We start from the raw sequence: 19,842 nt of genomic DNA on the forward strand, positions 1-19,842 counted from the left end.
CTAAGGGTAGACAGCTGCTCGTTCCACCCCACCCCCCGCCTTAATTGGTTCTCCTCCCTTCCAACGGTGTTGAGGCGGGTGGAAACAGCAGGGGGTGAAGGTGCTGTGTTTAAAGAGGTGGAGTTATGCAGATCTAAAACGCGTGGATTGCAGCAGCAGCAAGCCGAAAAGTGCAGGCATGTAAGGGATCTAGAGGTTGACAACATGTCTTCTTAACGGGAGTCCAGGAGCTCATCTCCACAAATGGACTTTTCAGGATCCTTGGGTGGCTCCGTAGTTTGAAACCAATTCTGGTTATCGCTTCTCGGCCTTTTGGCTAAGATCAAGTGTAGTATCTGTTCTTATCAGTTTAATATCTGATACGTCCCCTATCTGGGGACCATATATTAAATGGATTTTTAGAACAGGGAGATGGAAAAAGAGCTTGCTCTGTCCACTCCACGCATTGACCTGGTATTGCAGTATCTCCAGGACCGGTGCACCCCTTCTTTAATGCAGTTTCTAAAATCAGAAAGAATTGAATTCAATGTTTTTTGTTCATTTTGCTTGTTTGTCGGATTTTGGGATGGACTCTTTGGCTTTGCTTTTCTTCTCCTCATTGGATTTTTCATGTTCAAAGTTGCAGAAGCCAGATTACAAGCTCATTTTGGTTCAACTTCAGCAACTGTGCATTGCATTGCCATGTAATGTGATGCAATGCTATCTTTCTAGCTCTCCCTTTTTACTTCCTTTTGGATAAACAGACATATTAGGCAAGCATTTTGGAGCTTTCACCTAAATAACTACAGGTGGTGAGATAAGCTGCACAATATAATTGACCTTTCAGTATATTGTTGCACACACACCATCTATTTAGCAAATGCCCTTGTTATCAACAGCAGCCTTTTAAACTCACCTGAGCTAACAGGTATGTGCGCTGGTTACTCTGCTGCGCTTAAAATTTCTTTTTTGGTTTGCTACAATGCCTTTTCTGAAACGTTGTCTCCTTCTGCTGGAACACTGACTTCTTTCATTTAATGCCTGCAGACTATAAAAGAGAACCCAACCCAAAAAGTTTGGTTGATTAGTCTGTGGCATTCTGTTAAACTGTTGCTTATGGCGGTCTCTGTGAGCTTCTCAGCGACATTCAGCCAGCCAGGTATCCTGCCTGCAGTAGATGGAATGTGGCAATGGAACGCTGGCTGCGTGTGTCATAATAGGCTCTGAGCCTTTATATACCTGTGCACAGCAGCAGCCACCTTCAGTCTGCTGCTGGACAGCCAGCAGCAGCAGCAGCAGGAGAGGTATGTAATCAGGAGCCCTCCTGCTAAGGGTAGACAGCTGCTCGTTCCACCCCACCCCCCGCCTTAATTGGTTCTCCTCCCTTCCAACGGTGTTGAGGCGGGTGGGAACAGCAGGGGGTGAAGGTGCTGTGTTTAAAGAGGTGGAGTTATGCAGATCTAAAACACGTGGATTGCAGCAGCAGCAAGCCGAAAAGTGCAGGCATGTAAGGGATCTAGAGGTTGACAACATGTCTTCTTAACGGGAGTCCAGGAGCTCATCTCCACAAATGGACTTTTCAGGATCCTTGGGTGGCTCCGTAGTTTGAAACCAATTCTGGTTATCGCTTCTCGGCCTTTTGGCTAAGATCAAGTGTAGTATCTGTTCTTATCAGTTTAATATCTGATACGTCCCCTATCTGGGGACCATATATTAAATGGATTTTTAGAACAGGGAGATGGAAAAAGAGCTTGCTCTGTCCACTCCACGCATTGACCTGGTATTGCAGTATCTCCAGGACCGGTGCACCCCTTCTTTAATGCAGTTTCTAAAATCAGAAAGAATTGAATTCAATGTTTTTTGTTCATTTTGCTTGTTTGTCGGATTTTGGGATGGACTCTTTGGCTTTGCTTTTCTTCTCCTCATTGGATTTTTCATGTTCAAAGTTGCAGAAGCCAGATTACAAGCTCATTTTGGTTCAACTTCAGCAACTGTGCATTGCATTGCCATGTAATGTGATGCAATGCTATCTTTCTAGCTCTCCCTTTTTACTTCCTTTTGGATAAACAGACATATTAGGCAAGCATTTTGGAGCTTTCACCTAAATAACTACAGGTGGTGAGATAAGCTGCACAATATAATTGACCTTTCAGTATATTGTTGCACACACACCATCTATTTAGCAAATGCCCTTGTTATCAACAGCAGCCTTTTAAACTCACCTGAGCTAACAGGTATGTGCGCTGGTTACTCTGCTGCGCTTAAAATTTCTTTTTTGGTTTGCTACAATGCCTTTTCTGAAACGTTGTCTCCTTCTGCTGGAACACTGACTTCTTTCATTTAATGCCTGCAGACTATAAAAGAGAACCCAACCCAAAAAGTTTGGTTGATTAGTCTGTGGCATTCTGTTAAACTGTTGCTTATGGCGGTCTCTGTGAGCTTCTCAGCGACATTCAGCCAGCCAGGTATCCTGCCTGCAGTAGATGGAATGTGGCAATGGAACGCTGGCTGCGCGTGTCATAATAGGCTCTGAGCCTTTATATACCTGTGCACAGCAGCAGCCACCTTCAGTCTGCTGCTGGACAGCCAGCAGCAGCAGCAGCAGGAGAGGTATGTAATCAGGAGCCCTCCTGCTAAGGGTAGACAGCTGCTCGTTCCACCCCACCCCCCGCCTTAATTGGTTCTCCTCCCTTCCAACGGTGTTGAGGCGGGTGGGAACAGCAGGGGGTGAAGGTGCTGTGTTTAAAGAGGTGGAGTTATGCAGATCTAAAATGCGTGGATTGCAGCAGCAGCAAGCCGAAAAGTGCAGGCATGTAAGGGATCTAGAGGTTGACAACATGTCTTCTTAACGGGAGTCCAGGAGCTCATCTCCACAAATGGACTTTTCAGGATCCTTGGGTGGCTCCGTAGTTTGAAACCAATTCTGGTTATCGCTTCTCGGCCTTTTGGCTAAGATCAAGTGTAGTATCTGTTCTTATCAGTTTAATATCTGATACGTCCCCTATCTGGGGACCATATATTAAATGGATTTTTAGAACAGGGAGATGGAAAAAGAGCTTGCTCTGTCCACTCCACGCATTGACCTGGTATTGCAGTATCTCCAGGACCGGTGCACCCCTTCTTTAATGCAGTTTCTAAAATCAGAAAGAATTGAATTCAATGTTTTTTGTTCATTTTGCTTGTTTGTCGGATTTTGGGATGGACTCTTTGGCTTTCCTTTTCTTCTCCTCATTGGATTTTTCATGTTCAAAGTTGCAGAAGCCAGATTACAAGCTCATTTTGGTTCAACTTCAGCAACTGTGCATTGCATTGCCATGTAATGTGATGCAATGCTATCTTTCTAGCTCTCCCTTTTTACTTCCTTTTGGATAATCAGACATATTAGGCAAGCATTTTGGAGCTTTCACCTAAATAACTACAGGTGGTGAGATAAGCTGCACAATATAATTGACCTTTCAGTATATTGTTGCACACACACCATCTATTTAGCAAATGCCCTTGTTATCAACAGCAGCCTTTTAAACTCACCTGAGCTAACAGGTATGTGCGCTGGTTACTCTGCTGCGCTTAAAATTTATTTTTTGGTTTGCTACAATGCCTTTTCTGAAACGTTGTCTCCTTCTGCTGGAACACTGACTTCTTTCATTTAATGCCTGCAGACTATAAAAGAGAACCCAACCCAAAAAGTTTGGTTGATTAGTCTGTGGCATTCTGTTAAACTGTTGCTTATGGCGGTCTCTGTGAGCTTCTCAGCGACATTCAGCCAGCCAGGTATCCTGCCTGCAGTAGATGGAATGTGGCAATGGAACGCTGGCTGCGTGTGTCATAATAGGCTCTGAGCCTTTATATACCTGTGCACAGCAGCAGCCACCTTCAGTCTGCTGCTGGACAGCCAGCAGCAGCAGCAGCAGGAGAGGTATGTAATCAGGAGCCCTCCTGCTAAGGGTAGACAGCTGCTCGTTCCACCCCACCCCCCGCCTTAATTGGTTCTCCTCCCTTCCAACGGTGTTGAGGCGGGTGGGAACAGCAGGGGGTGAAGGTGCTGTGTTTAAAGAGGTGGAGTTATGCAGATCTAAAACGCGTGGATTGCAGCAGCAGCAAGCCGAAAAGTGCAGGCATGTAAGGGATCTAGAGGTTGACAACATGTTTTCTTAACGGGAGTCCAGGAGCTCATCTCCACAAATGGACTTTTCAGGATCCTTGGGTGGCTCCGTAGTTTGAAACCAATTCTGGTTATCGCTTCTCGGCCTTTTGGCTAAGATCAAGTGTAGTATCTGTTCTTATCAGTTTAATATCTGATACGTCCCCTATCTGGGGACCATATATTAAATGGATTTTTAGAACAGGGAGATGGAAAAAGAGCTTGCTCTGTCCACTTCACGCATTGACCTGGTATTGCAGTATCTCCAGGACCGGTGCACCCCTTCTTTAATGCAGTTTCTAAAATCAGAAAGAATTGAATTCAATGTTTTTTGTTCATTTTGCTTGTTTGTCGGATTTTGGGATGGACTCTTTGGCTTTGCTTTTCTTCTCCTCATTGGATTTTTCATGTTCAAAGTTGCAGAAGCCAGATTACAAGCTCATTTTGGTTCAACTTCAGCAACTGTGCATTGCATTGCCATGTAATGTGATGCAATGCTATCTTTCTAGCTCTCCCTTTTTACTTCCTTTTGGATAAACAGACATATTAGGCAAGCATTTTGGAGCTTTCACCTAAATAACTACAGGTGGTGAGATAAGCTGCACAATATAATTGACCTTTCAGTATATTGTTGCACACACACCATCTATTTAGCAAATGCCCTTGTTATCAACAGCAGCCTTTTAAACTCACCTGAGCTAACAGGTATGTGCGCTGGTTACTCTGCTGCGCTTAAAATTTCTTTTTTGGTTTGCTACAATGCCTTTTCTGAAACGTTGTCTCCTTCTGCTGGAACACTGACTTCTTTCATTTAATGCCTGCAGACTATAAAAGAGAACCCAACCCAAAAAGTTTGGTTGATTAGTCTGTGGCATTCTGTTAAACTGTTGCTTATGGCGGTCTCTGTGAGCTTCTCAGCGACATTCAGCCAGCCAGGTATCCTGCCTGCAGTAGATGGAATGTGGCAATGGAACGCTGGCTGCGCGTGTCATAATAGGCTCTGAGCCTTTATATACCTGTGCACAGCAGCAGCCACCTTCAGTCTGCTGCTGGACAGCCAGCAGCAGCAGCAGGAGAGGTATGTAATCAGGAGCCCTCCTGCTAAGGGTAGACAGCTGCTCGTTCCACCCCACCCCCCGCCTTAATTGGTTCTCCTCCCTTCCAACGGTGTTGAGGCGGGTGGGAACAGCAGGGGGTGAAGGTGCTGTGTTTAAAGAGGTGGAGTTATGCAGATCTAAAACGCGTGGATTGCAGCAGCAGCAAGCCGAAAAGTGCAGGCATGTAAGGGATCTAGAGGTTGACAACATGTCTTCTTAACGGGAGTCCAGGAGCTCATCTCCACAAATGGACTTTTCAGGATCCTTGGGTGGCTCCGTAGTTTGAAACCAATTCTGGTTATCGCTTCTCGGCCTTTTGGCTAAGATCAAGTGTAGTATCTGTTCTTATCAGTTTAATATCTGATACGTTCCCTATCTGGGGACCATATATTAAATGGATTTTTAGAACAGGGAGATGGAAAAAGAGCTTGCTCTGTCCACTCCACGCATTGACCTGGTATTGCAGTATCTCCAGGACCGGTGCACCCCTTCTTTAATGCAGTTTCTAAAATCAGAAAGAATTGAATTCAATGTTTTTTGTTCATTTTGCTTGTTTGTCGGATTTTGGGATGGACTCTTTGGCTTTGCTTTTCTTCTCCTCATTGGATTTTTCATGTTCAAAGTTGCAGAAGCCAGATTACAAGCTCATTTTGGTTCAACTTCAGCAACTGTGCATTGCATTGCCATGTAATGTGATGCAATGCTATCTTTCTAGCTCTCCCTTTTTACTTCCTTTTGGATAAACAGACATATTAGGCAAGCATTTTGGAGCTTTCACCTAAATAACTACAGGTGGTGAGATAAGCTGCACAATATAATTGACCTTTCAGTATATTGTTGCACACACACCATCTATTTAGCAAATGCCCTTGTTATCAACAGCAGCCTTTTAAACTCACCTGAGCTAACAGGTATGTGCGCTGGTTACTCTGCTGCGCTTAAAATTTCTTTTTTGGTTTGCTACAATGCCTTTTCTGAAACGTTGTCTCCTTCTGCTGGAACACTGACTTCTTTCATTTAATGCCTGCAGACTATAAAAGAGAACCCAACCCAAAAAGTTTGGTTGATTAGTCTGTGGCATTCTGTTAAACTGTTGCTTATGGCGGTCTCTGTGAGCTTCTCAGCGACATTCAGCCAGCCAGGTATCCTGCCTGCAGTAGATGGAATGTGGCAATGGAACGCTGGCTGCGCGTGTCATAATAGGCTCTGAGCCTTTATATACCTGTGCACAGCAGCAGCCACCTTCAGTCTGCTGCTGGACAGCCAGCAGCAGCAGCAGCAGGAGAGGTATGTAATCAGGAGCCCTCCTGCTAAGGGTAGACAGCTGCTCGTTCCACCCCACCCCCCGCCTTAATTGGTTCTCCTCCCTTCCAACGGTGTTGAGGCGGGTGGGAACAGCAGGGGGTGAAGGTGCTGTGTTTAAAGAGGTGGAGTTATGCAGATCTAAAACGCGTGGAATGCAGCAGCAGCAAGCCGAAAAGTGCAGGCATGTAAGGGATCTAGAGGTTGACAACATGTCTTCTTAACGGGAGTCCAGGAGCTCATCTCCACAAATGGACTTTTCAGGATCCTTGGGTGGCTCCGTAGTTTGAAACCAATTCTGGTTATCGCTTCTCGGCCTTTTGGCTAAGATCAAGTGTAGTATCTGTTCTTATCAGTTTAATATCTGATACGTCCCCTATCTGGGGACCATATATTAAATGGATTTTTAGAACAGGGAGATGGAAAAAGAGCTTGCTCTGTCCACTTCACGCATTGACCTGGTATTGCAGTATCTCCAGGACCGGTGCACCCCTTCTTTAATGCAGTTTCTAAAATCAGAAAGAATTGAATTCAATGTTTTTTGTTCATTTTGCTTGTTTGTCGGATTTTGGGATGGACTCTTTGGCTTTGCTTTTCTTCTCCTCATTGGATTTTTCATGTTCAAAGTTGCAGAAGCCAGATTACAAGCTCATTTTGGTTCAACTTCAGCAACTGTGCATTGCATTGCCATGTAATGTGATGCAATGCTATCTTTCTAGCTCTCCCTTTTTACTTCCTTTTGGATAAACAGACATATTAGGCAAGCATTTTGGAGCTTTCACCTAAATAACTACAGGTGGTGAGATAAGCTGCACAATATAATTGACCTTTCAGTATATTGTTGCACACACACCATCTATTTAGCAAATGCCCTTGTTATCAACAGCAGCCTTTTAAACTCACCTGAGCTAACAGGTATGTGCGCTGGTTACTCTGCTGCGCTTAAAATTTCTTTTTTGGTTTGCTACAATGCCTTTTCTGAAACGTTGTCTCCTTCTGCTGGAACACTGACTTCTTTCATTTAATGCCTGCAGACTATAAAAGAGAACCCAACCCAAAAAGTTTGGTTGATTAGTCTGTGGCATTCTGTTAAACTGTTGCTTATGGCGGTCTCTGTGAGCTTCTCAGCGACATTCAGCCAGCCAGGTATCCTGCCTGCAGTAGATGGAATGTGGCAATGGAACGCTGGCTGCGCGTGTCATAATAGGCTCTGAGCCTTTATATACCTGTGCACAGCAGCAGCCACCTTCAGTCTGCTGCTGGACAGCCAGCAGCAGCAGCAGGAGAGGTATGTAATCAGGAGCCCTCCTGCTAAGGGTAGACAGCTGCTCGTTCCACCCCACCCCCCGCCTTAATTGGTTCTCCTCCCTTCCAACGGTGTTGAGGCGGGTGGGAACAGCAGGGGGTGAAGGTGCTGTGTTTAAAGAGGTGGAGTTATGCAGATCTAAAACGCGTGGATTGCAGCAGCAGCAAGTCGAAAAGTGCAGGCATGTAAGGGATCTAGAGGTTGACAACATGTCTTCTTAACGGGAGTCCAGGAGCTCATCTCCACAAATGGACTTTTCAGGATCCTTGGGTGGCTCCGTAGTTTGAAACCAATTCTGGTTATCGCTTCTCGGCCTTTTGGCTAAGATCAAGTGTAGTATCTGTTCTTATCAGTTTAATATCTGATACGTCCCCTATCTGGGGACCATATATTAAATGGATTTTTAGAACAGGGAGATGGAAAAAGAGCTTGCTCTGTCCACTCCACGCATTGACCTGGTATTGCAGTATCTCCAGGACCGGTGCACCCCTTCTTTAATGCAGTTTCTAAAATCAGAAAGAATTGAATTCAATGTTTTTTGTTCATTTTGCTTGTTTGTCGGATTTTGGGATGGACTCTTTGGCTTTGCTTTTCTTCTCCTCATTGGATTTTTCATGTTCAAAGTTGCAGAAGCCAGATTACAAGCTCATTTTGGTTCAACTTCAGCAACTGTGCATTGCATTGCCATGTAATGTGATGCAATGCTATCTTTCTAGCTCTCCCTTTTTACTTCCTTTTGGATAAACAGACATATTAGGCAAGCATTTTGGAGCTTTCACCTAAATAACTACAGGTGGTGAGATAAGCTGCACAATATAATTGACCTTTCAGTATATTGTTGCACACACACCATCTATTTAGCAAATGCCCTTGTTATCAACAGCAGCCTTTTAAACTCACCTGAGCTAACAGGTATGTGCGCTGGTTACTCTGCTGCGCTTAAAATTTCTTTTTTGGTTTGCTACAATGCCTTTTCTGAAACGTTGTCTCCTTCTGCTGGAACACTGACTTCTTTCATTTAATGCCTGCAGACTATAAAAGAGAACCCAACCCAAAAAGTTTGGTTGATTAGTCTGTGGCATTCTGTTAAACTGTTGCTTATGGCGGTCTCTGTGAGCTTCTCAGCGACATTCAGCCAGCCAGGTATCCTGCCTGCAGTAGATGGAATGTGGCAATGGAACGCTGGCTGCGCGTGTCATAATAGGCTCTGAGCCTTTATATACCTGTGCACAGCAGCAGCCACCTTCAGTCTGCTGCTGGACAGCCAGCAGCAGCAGCAGCAGGAGAGGTATGTAATCAGGAGCCCTCCTGCTAAGGGTAGACAGCTGCTCGTTCCACCCCACCCCCCGCCTTAATTGGTTCTCCTCCCTTCCAACGGTGTTGAGGCGGGTGGGAACAGCAGGGGGTGAAGGTGCTGTGTTTAAAGAGGTGGAGTTATGCAGATCTAAAACGCGTGGATTGCAGCAGCAGCAAGCCGAAAAGTGCAGGCATGTAAGGGATCTAGAGGTTGACAACATGTCTTCTTAACGGGAGTCCAGGAGCTCATCTCCACAAATGGACTTTTCAGGATCCTTGGGTGGCTCCGTAGTTTGAAACCAATTCTGGTTATCGCTTCTCGGCCTTTTGGCTAAGATCAAGTGTAGTATCTGTTCTTATCAGTTTAATATCTGATACGTCCCCTATCTGGGGACCATATATTAAATGGATTTTTAGAACAGGGAGATGGAAAAAGAGCTTGCTCTGTCCACTCCACGCATTGACCTGGTATTGCAGTATCTCCAGGACCGGTGCACCCCTTCTTTAATGCAGTTTCTAAAATCAGAAAGAATTGAATTCAATGTTTTTTGTTCATTTTGCTTGTTTGTCGGATTTTGGGATGGACTCTTTGGCTTTGCTTTTCTTCTCCTCATTGGATTTTTCATGTTCAAAGTTGCAGAAGCCAGATTACAAGCTCATTTTGGTTCAACTTCAGCAACTGTGCATTGCATTGCCATGTAATGTGATGCAATGCTATCTTTCTAGCTCTCCCTTTTTACTTCCTTTTGGATAAACAGACATATTAGGCAAGCATTTTGGAGCTTTCACCTAAATAACTACAGGTGGTGAGATAAGCTGCACAATATAATTGACCTTTCAGTATATTGTTGCACACACACCATCTATTTAGCAAATGCCCTTGTTATCAACAGCAGCCTTTTAAACTCACCTGAGCTAACAGGTATGTGCGCTGGTTACTCTGCTGCGCTTAAAATTTCTTTTTTGGTTTGCTACAATGCCTTTTCTGAAACGTTGTCTCCTTCTGCTGGAACACTGACTTCTTTCATTTAATGCCTGCAGACTATAAAAGAGAACCCAACCCAAAAAGTTTGGTTGATTAGTCTGTGGCATTCTGTTAAACTGTTGCTTATGGCGGTCTCTGTGAGCTTCTCAGCGACATTCAGCCAGCCAGGTATCCTGCCTGCAGTAGATGGAATGTGGCAATGGAACGCTGGCTGCGCGTGTCATAATAGGCTCTGAGCCTTTATATACCTGTGCACAGCAGCAGCCACCTTCAGTCTGCTGCTGGACAGCCAGCAGCAGCAGCAGCAGGAGAGGTATGTAATCAGGAGCCCTCCTGCTAAGGGTAGACAGCTGCTCGTTCCACCCCACCCCCCGCCTTAATTGGTTCTCCTCCCTTCCAACGGTGTTGAGGCGGGTGGGAACAGCAGGGGGTGAAGGTGCTGTGTTTAAAGAGGTGGAGTTATGCAGATCTAAAACGCGTGGAATGCAGCAGCAGCAAGCCGAAAAGTGCAGGCATGTAAGGGATCTAGAGGTTGACAACATGTCTTCTTAACGGGAGTCCAGGAGCTCATCTCCACAAATGGACTTTTCAGGATCCTTGGGTGGCTCCGTAGTTTGAAACCAATTCTGGTTATCGCTTCTCGGCCTTTTGGCTAAGATCAAGTGTAGTATCTGTTCTTATCAGTTTAATATCTGATACGTCCCCTATCTGGGGACCATATATTAAATGGATTTTTAGAACAGGGAGATGGAAAAAGAGCTTGCTCTGTCCACTCCACGCATTGACCTGGTATTGCAGTATCTCCAGGACCGGTGCACCTCTTCTTTAATGCAGTTTCTAAAATCAGAAAGAATTGAATTCAATGTTTTTTGTTCATTTTGCTTGTTTGTCGGATTTTGGGATGGACTCTTTGGCTTTGCTTTTCTTCTCCTCATTGGATTTTTCATGTTCAAAGTTGCAGAAGCCAGATTACAAGCTCATTTTGGTTCAACTTCAGCAACTGTGCATTGCATTGCCATGTAATGTGATGCAATGCTATCTTTCTAGCTCTCCCTTTTTACTTCCTTTTGGATAAACAGACATATTAGGCAAGCATTTTGGAGCTTTCACCTAAATAACTACAGGTGGTGAGATAAGCTGCACAATATAATTGACCTTTCAGTATATTGTTGCACACACACCATCTATTTAGCAAATGCCCTTGTTATCAACAGCAGCCTTTTAAACTCACCTGAGCTAACAGGTATGTGCGCTGGTTACTCTGCTGCGCTTAAAATTTCTTTTTTGGTTTGCTACAATGCCTTTTCTGAAACGTTGTCTCCTTCTGCTGGAACACTGACTTCTTTCATTTAATGCCTGCAGACTATAAAAGAGAACCCAACCCAAAAAGTTTGGTTGATTAGTCTGTGGCATTCTGTTAAACTGTTGCTTATGGCGGTCTCTGTGAGCTTCTCAGCGACATTCAGCCAGCCAGGTATCCTGCCTGCAGTAGATGGAATGTGGCAATGGAACGCTGGCTGCGCGTGTCATAATAGGCTCTGAGCCTTTATATACCTGTGCACAGCAGCAGCCACCTTCAGTCTGCTGCTGGACAGCCAGCAGCAGCAGCAGCAGGAGAGGTATGTAATCAGGAGCCCTCCTGCTAAGGGTAGAAAGCTGCTCGTTCCACCCCACCCCCCGCCTTAATTGGTTCTCCTCCCTTCCAACGGTGTTGAGGCGGGTGGGAACAGCAGGGGGTGAAGGTGCTGTGTTTAAAGAGGTGGAGTTATGCAGATCTAAAACGCGTGGATTGCAGCAGCAGCAAGCCGAAAAGTGCAGGCATGTAAGGGATCTAGAGGTTGACAACATGTCTTCTTATCGGGAGTCCAGGAGCTCATCTCTACAAATGGACTTTTCAGGATCCTTGGGTGGCTCCGTAGTTTGAAACCAATTCTTGTTATCGCTTCTCGGCCTTTTGGCTAAGATCAAGTGTAGTATCTGTTCTTATCAGTTTAATATCTGATACGTCCCCTATCTGGGGACCATATATTAAATGGATTTTTAGAACAGGGAGATGGAAAAAGAGCTTGCTCTGTCCACTCCACGCATTGACCTGGTATTGCAGTATCTCCAGGACCGGTGCACCCCTTCTTTAATGCAGTTTCTAAAATCAGAAAGAATTGAATTCAATGTTTTTTATTCATTTTGCTTGTTTGTCGGATTTTGGGATGGACTCTTTGGCTTTGCTTTTCTTCTCCTCATTGGATTTTTCATGTTCAAAGTTGCAGAAGCCAGATTACAAGCTCATTTTGGTTCAACTTCAGCAACTGTGCATTGCATTGCCATGTAATGTGATGCAATGCTATCTTTCTAGCTCTCCCTTTTTACTTCCTTTTGGATAAACAGACATATTAGGCAAGCATTTTGGAGCTTTCACCTAAATAACTACAGGTGGTGAGATAAGCTGCACAATATAATTGACCTTTCAGTATATTGTTGCACACACACCATCTATTTAGCAAATGCCCTTGTTATCAACAGCAGCCTTTTAAACTCACCTGAGATAACAGGTATGTGCGCTGGTTACTCTGCTGCGCTTAAAATTTCTTTTTTGGTTTGCTACAATGCCTTTTATGAAACGTTGTCTCCTTCTGCTGGAACACTGACTTCTTTCATTTAATGCCTGCAGACTATAAAAGAGAACCCAACCCAAAAAGTTTGGTTGATTAGTCTGTGGCATTCTGTTAAACTGTTGCTTATGGCGGTCTCTGTGAGCTTCTCAGCGACATTCAGCCAGCCAGGTATCCTGCCTGCAGTAGATGGAATGTGGCAATGGAACGCTGGCTGCGCGTGTCATAATAGGCTCTGAGCCTTTATATACCTGTGCACAGCAGCAGCCACCTTCAGTCTGCTGCTGGACAGCCAGCAGCAGCAGCAGCAGGAGAGGTATGTAATCAGGAGCCCTCCTGCTAAGGGTAGACAGCTGCTCGTTCCACCCCACCCCCCGCCTTAATTGGTTCTCCTCCCTTCCAACGGTGTTGAGGCGGGTGGGAACAGCAGGGGGTGAAGGTGCTGTGTTTAAAGAGGTGGAGTTATGCAGATCTAAAACGCGTGGATTGCAGCAGCAGCAAGCCGAAAAGTGCAGGCATGTAAGGGATCTAGAGGTTGACAACATGTCTTCTTAACGGGAGTCCAGGAGCTCATCTCCACAAATGGACTTTTCAGGATCCTTGGGTGGCTCCGTAGTTTGAAACCAATTCTGGTTATCGCTTCTCGGCCTTTTGGCTAAGATCAAGTGTAGTATCTGTTCTTATCAGTTTAATATCTGATACGTCCCCTATCTGGGGACCATATATTAAATGGATTTTTAGAACAGGGAGATGGAAAAAGAGCTTGCTCTGTCCACTCCACGCATTGACCTGGTATTGCAGTATCTCCAGGACCGGTGCACCCCTTCTTTAATGCAGTTTCTAAAATCAGAAAGAATTGAATTCAATGTTTTTTGTTCATTTTGCTTGTTTGTCGGATTTTGGGATGGACTCTTTGGCTTTGCTTTTCTTCTCCTCATTGGATTTTTCATGTTCAAAGTTGCAGAAGCCAGATTACAAGCTCATTTTGGTTCAACTTCAGCAACTGTGCATTGCATTGCCATGTAATGTGATGCAATGCTATCTTTCTAGCTCTCCCTTTTTACTTCCTTTTGGATAAACAGACATATTAGGCAAGCATTTTGGAGCTTTCACCTAAATAACTACAGGTGGTGAGATAAGCTGCACAATATAATTGACCTTTCAGTATATTGTTGCACACACACCATCTATTTAGCAAATGCCCTTGTTATCAACAGCAGCCTTTTAAACTCACCTGAGCTAACAGGTATGTGCGCTGGTTACTCTGCTGCGCTTAAAATTTCTTTTTTGGTTTGCTACAATGCCTTTTCTGAAACGTTGTCTCCTTCTGCTGGAACACTGACTTCTTTCATTTAATGCCTGCAGACTATAAAAGAGAACCCAACCCAAAAAGTTTGGTTGATTAGTCTGTGGCATTCTGTTAAACTGTTGCTTATGGCGGTCTCTGTGAGCTTCTCAGCGACATTCAGCCAGCCAGGTATCCTGCCTGCAGTAGATGGAATGTGGCAATGGAACGCTGGCTGCGCGTGTCATAATAGGCTCTGAGCCTTTATATACCTGTGCACAGCAGCAGCCACCTTCAGTCTGCTGCTGGACAGCCAGCAGCAGCAGCAGCAGGAGAGGTATGTAATCAGGAGCCCTCCTGCTAAGGGTAGACAGCTGCTCGTTCCACCCCACCCCCCGCCTTAATTGGTTCTCCTCCCTTCCAATGGTGTTGAGGCGGGTGGGAACAGCAGGGGGTGAAGGTGCTGTGTTTAAAGAGGTGGAGTTATGCAGATCTAAAACGCGTGGATTGCAGCAGCAGCAAGCCGAAAAGTGCAGGCATGTAAGGGATCTAGAGGTTGACAACATGTCTTCTTAACGGGAGTCCAGGAGCTCATCTCCACAAATGGACTTTTCAGGATCCTTGGGTGGCTCCGTAGTTTGAAACCAATTCTGGTTATCGCTTCTCGGCCTTTTGGCTAAGATCAAGTGTAGTATCTGTTCTTATCAGTTTAATATCTGATACGTCCCCTATCTGGGGACCATATATTAAATGGATTTTTAGAACAGGGAGATGGAAAAAGAGCTTGCTCTGTCCACTCCACGCATTGACCTGGTATTGCAGTATCTCCAGGACCGGTGCACCCCTTCTTTAATGCAGTTTCTAAAATCAGAAAGAATTGAATTCAATGTTTTTTGTTCATTTTGCTTGTTTGTCGGATTTTGGGATGGACTCTTTGGCTTTGCTTTTCTTCTCCTCATTGGATTTTTCATGTTCAAAGTTGCAGAAGCCAGATTACAAGCTCATTTTGGTTCAACTTCAGCAACTGTGCATTGCATTGCCATGTAATGTGATGCAATGCTATCTTTCTAGCTCTCCCTTTTTACTTCCTTTTGGATAAACAGACATATTAGGCAAGCATTTTGGAGCTTTCACCTAAATAACTACAGGTGGTGAGATAAGCTGCACAATATAATTGACCTTTCAGTATATTGTTGCACACACACCATCTATTTAGCAAATGCCCTTGTTATCAACAGCAGCCTTTTAAACTCACCTGAGCTAACAGGTATGTGCGCTGGTTACTCTGCTGCGCTTAAAATTTCTTTTTTGGTTTGCTACAATGCCTTTTCTGAAACGTTGTCTCCTTCTGCTGGAACACTGACTTCTTTCATTTAATGCCTGCAGACTATAAAAGAGAACCCAACCCAAAAAGTTTGGTTGATTAGTCTGTGGCATTCTGTTAAACTGTTGCTTATGGCGGTCTCTGTGAGCTTCTCAGCGACATTCAGCCAGCCAGGTATCCTGCCTGCAGTAGATGGAATGTGGCAATGGAACGCTGGCTGCGCGTGTCATAATAGGCTCTGAGCCTTTATATACCTGTGCACAGCAGCAGCCACCTTCAGTCTGCTGCTGGACAGCCAGCAGCAGCAGCAGCAGGAGAGGTATGTAATCAGGAGCCCTCCTGCTAAGGGTAGACAGCTGCTCGTTCCACCCCACCCCCCGCCTTAATTGGTTCTCCTCCCTTCCAACGGTGTTGAGGCGGGTGGGAACAGCAGGGGGTGAAGGTGCTGTGTTTAAAGAGGTGGAGTTATGCAGATCTAAAACGCGTGGATTGCAGCAGCAGCAAGCCGAAAAGTGCAGGCATGTAAGGGATCTAGAGGTTGACAACATGTCTTCTTAACGGGAGTCCAGGAGCTCATCTCCACAAATGGACTTTTCAGGATCCTTGGGTGGCTCCGTAGTTTGAAACCAATTCTGGTTATCGCTTCTCGGCCTTTTGGCTAAGATCAAGTGTAGTATCTGTTCTTATCAGTTTAATATCTGATACGTCCCCTATCTGGGGACCATATATTAAATGGATTTTTAGAACAGGGAGATGGAAAAAGAGCTTGCTCTGTCCACTCCACGCATTGACCTGGTATTGCAGTATCTCCAGGACCGGTGCACCCCTTCTTTAATGCAGTTTCTAAAATCAGAAAGAATTGAATTCAATGTTTTTTGTTCATTTTGCTTGTTTGTCGGATTTTGGGATGGACTCTTTGGCTTTGCTTTTCTTCTCCTCATTGGATTTTTCATGTTCAAAGTTGCAGAAGCCAGATTACAAGCTCATTTTGGTTCAACTTCAGCAACTGTGCATTGCATTGCCATGTAATGTGATGCAATGCTATCTTTCTAGCTCTCCCTTTTTACTTCCTTTTGGATAAACAGACATATTAGGCAAGCATTTTGGAGCTTTCACCTAAATAACTACAGGTGGTGAGATAAGCTGCACAATATAATTGACCTTTCAGTATATTGTTGCACACACACCATCTATTTAGCAAATGCCCTTGTTATCAACAGCAGCCTTTTAAACTCACCTGAGCTAACAGGTATGTGCGCTGGTTACTCTGCTGCGCTTAAAATTTCTTTTTTGGTTTGCTACAATGCCTTTTCTGAAACGTTGTCTCCTTCTGCTGGAACACTGACTTCTTTCATTTAATGCCTGCAGACTATAAAAGAGAACCCAACCCAAAAAGTTTGGTTGATTAGTCTGTGGCATTCTGTTAAACTGTTGCTTATGGCGGTCTCTGTGAGCTTCTCAGCGACATTCAGCCAGCCAGGTATCCTGCCTGCAGTAGATGGAATGTGGCAATGGAACGCTGGCTGCGCGTGTCATAATAGGCTCTGAGCCTTTATATACCTGTGCACAGCAGCAGCCACCTTCAGTCTGCTGCTGGACAGCCAGCAGCAGCAGCAGCAGGAGAGGTATGTAATCAGGAGCCCTCCTGCTAAGGGTAGACAGCTGCTCGTTCCACCCCACCCCCCGCCTTAATTGGTTCTCCTCCCTTCCAACGGTGTTGAGGCGGGTGGGAACAGCAGGGGGTGAAGGTGCTGTGTTTAAAGAGGTGGAGTTATGCAGATCTAAAACGCGTGGATTGCAGCAGCAGCAAGCCGAAAAGTGCAGGCATGTAAGGGATCTAGAGGTTGACAACATGTCTTCTTAACGGGAGTCCAGGAGCTCATCTCCACAAATGGACTTTTCAGGATCCTTGGGTGGCTCCGTAGTTTGAAACCAATTCTGGTTATCGCTTCTCGGCCTTTTGGCTAAGATCAAGTGTAGTATCTGTTCTTATCAGTTTAATATCTGATACGTCCCCTATCTGGGGACCATATATTAAATGGATTTTTAGAACAGGGAGATGGAAAAAGAGCTTGCTCTGTCCACTCCACGCATTGACCTGGTATTGCAGTATCTCCAGGACCGGTGCACCCCTTCTTTAATGCAGTTTCTAAAATCAGAAAGAATTGAATTCAATGTTTTTTGTTCATTTTGCTTGTTTGTCGGATTTTGGGATGGACTCTTTGGCTTTGCTTTTCTTCTCCTCATTGGATTTTTCATGTTCAAAGTTGCAGAAGCCAGATTACAAGCTCATTTTGGTTCAACTTCAGCAACTGTGCATTGCATTGCCATGTAATGTGATGCAATGCTATCTTTCTAGCTCTCCCTTTTTACTTCCTTTTGGATAAACAGACATATTAGGCAAGCATTTTGGAGCTTTCACCTAAATAACTACAGGTGGTGAGATAAGCTGCACAATATAATTGACCTTTCAGTATATTGTTGCACACACACCATCTATTTAGCAAATGCCCTTGTTATCAACAGCAGCCTTTTAAACTCACCTGAGCTAACAGGTATGTGCGCTGGTTACTCTGCTGCGCTTAAAATTTCTTTTTTGGTTTGCTACAATGCCTTTTCTGAAACGTTGTCTCCTTCTGCTGGAACACTGACTTCTTTCATTTAATGCCTGCAGACTATAAAAGAGAACCCAACCCAAAAAGTTTGGTTGATTAGTCTGTGGCATTCTGTTAAACTGTTGCTTATGGCGGTCTCTGTGAGCTTCTCAGCGACATTCAGCCAGCCAGGTATCCTGCCTGCAGTAGATGGAATGTGGCAATGGAACGCTGGCTGCGCGTGTCATAATAGGCTCTGAGCCTTTATATACCTGTGCGCAGCAGCAGCCACCTTCAGTCTGCTGCTGGACAGCCAGCAGCAGCAGCAGCAGGAGAGGTATGTAATCAGGAGCCCTCCTGCTAAGGGTAGACAGCTGCTCGTTCCACCCCACCCCCCGCCTTAATTGGTTCTCCTCCCTTCCAACGGTGTTGAGGCGGGTGGGAACAGCAGGGGGTGAAGGTGCTGTGTTTAAAGAGGTGGAGTTATGCAGATCTAAAACGCGTGGATTGCAGCAGCAGCAAGCCGAAAAGTGCAGGCATGTAAGGGATCTAGAGGTTGACAACATGTCTTCTTAACGGGAGTCCAGGAGCTCATCTCCACAAATGGACTTTTCAGGATCCTTGGGTGGCTCCGTAGTTTGAAACCAATTCTGGTTATTGCTTCTTGGCCTTTTGGCTAAGATCAGGTGCAGTGATCTACCAGTTGCTGCCTTGGCCTTGGCTAGGAGGTGCCCAGGGTACCCGGCTCCTTGGCCTGGGGGGATCGCTTTGTCTAACGGCAGGGCTTCACCCTCCTGCTGCTATTGGGGAGTCGGATTAGTCCCTGGGCAACGAGAGGCGATCATCGTGTCACCACACATAGCTGTGGGGGGCAGTTCTTTTGGAGGAAGAAGATGGAGTTGACGAGGAAGAGGAACTGTTTACGGTTCTATGTGAAGACGGAGTTAGAGGATTTTTCGTTGGAGGAGAATCAGATCTTGGATATTCTGTTCAAGTATGGGACGATCATTGAAGAGGACATTTTTTGTATGCAAGAAATCAAGTTTAAAAAGGTATTTGACGTAACACTGAAGTCTGAAGAAAAGTGTATTTGTCTTCTCAAGAATTTTGAAGGAAAAGAAATTGGAGTTAATGCTCTTTTTGCTGGAAGGCCGAAAAAGGTGGTTATCTGTATGGATGACCCCTTTGTAGAGATGGAGGAAGTGATGGAGTTTTTGAAGCCATGGAGTATTTTGGTAAAATTCCAGAAGGACTACTTAAATAAAGTGGGAGTCTGGAATGGGAAGAGAAGTTTCCTAGTTTGGGAAAATGGACAAAATGAACTAAGTTTAGGAAGGATTGTTATAAATGGTAAATGTGGATTCAGTTATGTGGAAAATGGTAAAAGAAGAATTGATAATGGGAAACCTGGATTTTGTTATGAGGAAGGTGGGAAAAAAGAGGAGAAAGGGAAAAAGATATTTGAAGAATCGTTTGAAGATTGTAAAGAGAAAGAAGACAAAGATATACAAGTAGTTGAAAATAAGAAGGAGTTTGTGGGAGAGAAGCAGGAGTTCTCAGGAGTTGGGGACTCTATGTTTTGCAGACTGGAGAGAGTACCTAGAAGTAAAGACGTTAAGGAAAAAAGGAAGGTGGATGATAAGGGAAAAGAGAAAGTAATGCAGGATTGTGTTGATACCAGTGCTGAAGCTGAAGAAGATGAAAAGATTTTGCTGCAAGGTTTTGACTGGAAATTGTTGGACATGTCATGGAGGAAGAAGAAACGTGGAAGAAGAAAAATGTTGAGTTGATGTTTTTGTTGGAAGTTTTTTGTTGTTGATGTAAGGATATGTTATGTTATGTTTTATTTATTAATTATCATTAAATTTTCTTAAAAAAAACAAAAAGTTGAATTCGGATGATGAAGGCGTAGGCGACATTTTTT

The 19,842-nt window shown here is 44.6% G+C and overlaps 14 non-coding genes across 14 annotated transcripts; all 14 read left to right on the forward strand.

The window, feature by feature from the left end:
• The first annotated feature begins 296 nt into the window (after positions 1-296).
• Positions 297-487, forward strand: LOC141202929 (U2 spliceosomal RNA). The gene has a single exon (XR_012274075.1). It is a non-coding gene; the product is annotated as a U2 spliceosomal RNA (small nuclear RNA).
• Positions 488-1,602: 1,115 nt separating this feature from the next.
• Positions 1,603-1,793, forward strand: LOC141202930 (U2 spliceosomal RNA). The gene has a single exon (XR_012274076.1). It is a non-coding gene; the product is annotated as a U2 spliceosomal RNA (small nuclear RNA).
• Positions 1,794-2,908: 1,115 nt separating this feature from the next.
• Positions 2,909-3,099, forward strand: LOC141202931 (U2 spliceosomal RNA). The gene has a single exon (XR_012274077.1). It is a non-coding gene; the product is annotated as a U2 spliceosomal RNA (small nuclear RNA).
• A 1,115-nt stretch (positions 3,100-4,214) lies between these two features.
• Positions 4,215-4,405, forward strand: LOC141202298 (U2 spliceosomal RNA). Its single transcript, XR_012273576.1, has one exon. It is a non-coding gene; the product is annotated as a U2 spliceosomal RNA (small nuclear RNA).
• A 1,112-nt stretch (positions 4,406-5,517) lies between these two features.
• Positions 5,518-5,708, forward strand: LOC141202273 (U2 spliceosomal RNA). The gene has a single exon (XR_012273552.1). It is a non-coding gene; the product is annotated as a U2 spliceosomal RNA (small nuclear RNA).
• A 1,115-nt stretch (positions 5,709-6,823) lies between these two features.
• On the forward strand, positions 6,824-7,014 carry LOC141202299 (U2 spliceosomal RNA). Its single transcript, XR_012273577.1, has one exon. It is a non-coding gene; the product is annotated as a U2 spliceosomal RNA (small nuclear RNA).
• Positions 7,015-8,126: 1,112 nt separating this feature from the next.
• Positions 8,127-8,317, forward strand: LOC141202932 (U2 spliceosomal RNA). Its single transcript, XR_012274078.1, has one exon. It is a non-coding gene; the product is annotated as a U2 spliceosomal RNA (small nuclear RNA).
• A 1,115-nt stretch (positions 8,318-9,432) lies between these two features.
• On the forward strand, positions 9,433-9,623 carry LOC141202933 (U2 spliceosomal RNA). The gene has a single exon (XR_012274079.1). It is a non-coding gene; the product is annotated as a U2 spliceosomal RNA (small nuclear RNA).
• Positions 9,624-10,738: 1,115 nt separating this feature from the next.
• LOC141202176 (U2 spliceosomal RNA) lies at positions 10,739-10,929 on the forward strand. Its single transcript, XR_012273458.1, has one exon. It is a non-coding gene; the product is annotated as a U2 spliceosomal RNA (small nuclear RNA).
• Positions 10,930-12,044: 1,115 nt separating this feature from the next.
• Positions 12,045-12,235, forward strand: LOC141202935 (U2 spliceosomal RNA). Its single transcript, XR_012274080.1, has one exon. It is a non-coding gene; the product is annotated as a U2 spliceosomal RNA (small nuclear RNA).
• Positions 12,236-13,350: 1,115 nt separating this feature from the next.
• Positions 13,351-13,541, forward strand: LOC141202936 (U2 spliceosomal RNA). Its single transcript, XR_012274081.1, has one exon. It is a non-coding gene; the product is annotated as a U2 spliceosomal RNA (small nuclear RNA).
• Positions 13,542-14,656: 1,115 nt separating this feature from the next.
• Positions 14,657-14,847, forward strand: LOC141202937 (U2 spliceosomal RNA). Its single transcript, XR_012274082.1, has one exon. It is a non-coding gene; the product is annotated as a U2 spliceosomal RNA (small nuclear RNA).
• Positions 14,848-15,962: 1,115 nt separating this feature from the next.
• Positions 15,963-16,153, forward strand: LOC141202938 (U2 spliceosomal RNA). Its single transcript, XR_012274083.1, has one exon. It is a non-coding gene; the product is annotated as a U2 spliceosomal RNA (small nuclear RNA).
• Positions 16,154-17,268: 1,115 nt separating this feature from the next.
• On the forward strand, positions 17,269-17,459 carry LOC141202940 (U2 spliceosomal RNA). The gene has a single exon (XR_012274085.1). It is a non-coding gene; the product is annotated as a U2 spliceosomal RNA (small nuclear RNA).
• Positions 17,460-19,842: the final 2,383 nt, after the last annotated feature.

The sequence above is a fragment of the Phyllobates terribilis genome, unplaced genomic scaffold, assembly GCF_046119375.1.
Source record: "Phyllobates terribilis strain yellow unplaced genomic scaffold, ASM4611937v1 Scaffold_123__1_contigs__length_5148117, whole genome shotgun sequence".
NCBI lineage: Eukaryota > Metazoa > Chordata > Amphibia > Anura > Dendrobatidae > Phyllobates > Phyllobates terribilis.